Here is a 3,047-nt window from a genome sequence, read left to right on the forward strand (position 1 = left end):
CAAATTTACAGTTACACACCCTACCCTCATACCTTAGCAGAGAAAAAAAATTAAGCTGAGTTACAAACTAGATGTTATTAAAAGCCTAAAGATTATGGTTACAAAGAAAAACATAACTATTACACATTCTCAAGGCTTATTTTTTCTTTGTAAAGACAGGCAGGCTGGACACAGTGGCTCATGCCTGTAATCCCAGCACTTTGAGAGGCCGAGGTGGGCAGATCACCTGAGGTCAGGAGTTCAAGACCAGCCTAGACAACATGGTGAAACCCTGTCTCTACTAAAAATACAAAAATTAGCCAGGTGTGGTGGCGCGTGCCTGTAGTCCCAGCTACTCGGGAGGCTGAGTCAGGATAATCGCTTGAACCTGGGAGGCGGAGGTTGTGGTGAGCCAAGACTGAGCCACTGCACTCCAGCCTGGGCAACAAGAGCAAAACTCCATCTCAAATAAATAAATAAAGGCAATTAAAATGTAAATTTGTAAAACAACAACAACAACAACAAAATAAAGGCTTGTGATACTACCCACCAGAATAGATCAAGCAAAAATTTGGATCTGGTAATTTTTTTTTTTTTTGAGATGGAGTCTCGCTCTGTTGCCCAGGCTGGAGTGCAGTGGCACTATCTCAGCTCACTGCAAGCTCCGCCTCCTGGGTTCACGCCATTCTCCTGCCTCAGCCTCCTGAGTAGCTGGGACTACAGGCGCCTTCCACCACGCCTGGCTAATTTTTTACATTTTTTAGTAGAGATGGGGTTTCACTATGTGAGCCAGGATGGTCTCGATCTCCTGACCTTATGTGGACCTGGTAATTTTTAAGTCTTAAAAATTCTTTGAACTCGGAACTGTAAATGATGAAGAGATGTCCAAAGCACTGGCAGGACTTGCACAGAAATTGCCTGGCTGCTTGAATTTCAAACCTCTCACCTTCCCAAGTCAGTGAGCACCAAGCTTTGGGAAGGATTCCCAACCCCTGGGAGCCCTGGAAGCAGCTGAGGCCCTCGGCTTTCCCTGGAGATGTTGGTTTCCATTGTTTGTTGTTGTTGTTGTTTTAAGATTCCCAGGTGCTTCTAATGTGCAGCCACCATTGAAAACCTCTGGTTTAGGGGTTAAATAAGGCGGACATCTCAACTGTTTTCATATTAATACTTCACTACTACTCCCAGAAATAACCTAGTAACTATTTCCAGTCCCACAATGTAATGGTCTTGAACTGATGCCATTTAAAGTTGTGTTCACCTGGCCTGTAACAGCCACCTTGACTCCTTTCATAGCCTGGGGTTGTGGCTGACTTTTGTGACTTTCCCTGAGTGAAACGGTGGGTGCACTAGAGTTACTGTCTTCTCTCCTGGCTGGCCATTTTGAAATACCTTCCGCATACAATACATGCCTACTTATTTGCTTTTTCTCCCTTTTCCTTGATCAGGACTTAAGAGTTTTGAAAGTAACAATGAGAACACATGGACACAGGAACGGGAACATCACACTCTGGGGACTGTTGTGGGGTGGGGGGAGGGGGGACGGATAGCATTAGAAGATATACCTAATGCTAAATGGCGAGTTAATGGGTGCAGCACACCAGCATGGCACATGTATACATATGTAACTAACTTGCACATTGTGCACATGTACCCTAAAACTTAAAGTATAATAATAATAAAAAAAAAAGAGTTTTGAAAGTTGATTAAAATATTCTTCAGAACTTGAATCTGGCTGTCAAGAATGTGAGTGAAGCCCCATATAGTGGCTCACACCTGTAGTCCCAGCAGTTTGGGAGGGCAAGGCAGGAGGATCTCTTGAGCCCACGAGTTCCAGACCAGCCTGGGCAACATAGTCACTCTGGTGGGGGCATGCCCTCTGCACCAGCTCTGGGAGGTGATTCTGCCTGTGTTGCTGACTGCCCAGCCTCACAGAGTGGTTGTGTGTTTTTCTAAGCCTAATTGATCAGCCTTCTTGGTGGTTCTGTGAGCTGCTTTTTCAGCCCATTCCTTTTCTTAAATTGGCCAGAGTCCTTCCGTGTTTGCAAGAAGAATCCCAACCGCTATGACTCTTATTCTAATTAAAATAAAATTCAAACTCCTGTCATGGCCTCAGATAGGTGACCTGGCCCCTGCCCACATCTGTGGCCTTTCTGTCCTTTGTCCTCCCTGCTCCAGCCCCTGGCCTGGCTTCTTTTTTTTTTTTTTTCTTTTTTTTAGACAAAGTCTCACTCTGTCCCCCAGGCTGGAGTGCAATGGTGCAATCTCGGCTCACTGCAACCTCTGCCTCTCGGGTTCAAGTGATTCTCCTGCCTCAGCCTCCTGAGTAGCTAGAATTACAGGCGCCTGCCACCATGCCCGGCTAATTTTTTTGATATTTTTAGTAGAGACGGGGTTTCACCATGTTGGCCAGGCTGGTCTCGAACTCCTGACCTCAGGTGATCTGCCCGCCTCGGCCTCCCAAAGTGTTGGGATTACAGGCGTGAGCCACTGTGCGCGGCTGGCCTGGCTTTCTTTCGTTCTCCCTACATGCAGCCTGGGCCATCTCAGCCACTTCCCAGAGCTCACCCTCTGCCTGCAAGCCCCATCTCCCAGATCTCCAGGCTGTCTCCTCTCATTTGGCATCACTTCAGAGCCCTGTGTGTTCCTCTTTCTTTTTTTTTTTTTTTTTTTTTTGGAGACAGGGTCTTGTTCTGTCACATAGGCTGGAGCGCAGTGGCACAATCATAGCTCACTGCAGCCTTGACCTCCTGGGCTCAAGTGATCCTCCTACATTAGCTTCCCAAGTAGCTGAGACCACAGGTGCACACTACCATACCCACTTAATTTTAAAATTTTTTGTAGAGATAGGGTCTTACTATGTTGTCCAGACTGATCTTGAAGTCCTGGGCTCAAACAATCCTTCTGACTCGGCCTCCCAAAGTGTTGGGGTTATAGGCATGAGTTTCCAGTTTATTTGGGTAAATACCAAGGAGCATGGTTGCTGAATTGTACGACAATAGTATGTTTAGTTCTGTAAGAAACTGCCAAACTATCTTTCAAAGTGGCTGTACCATTTTGCATTTCCACCA

Source organism: Pongo abelii, chromosome 14 (assembly GCF_028885655.2).
Source record: "Pongo abelii isolate AG06213 chromosome 14, NHGRI_mPonAbe1-v2.0_pri, whole genome shotgun sequence".
NCBI classification, from domain to species: domain Eukaryota; kingdom Metazoa; phylum Chordata; class Mammalia; order Primates; family Hominidae; genus Pongo; species Pongo abelii.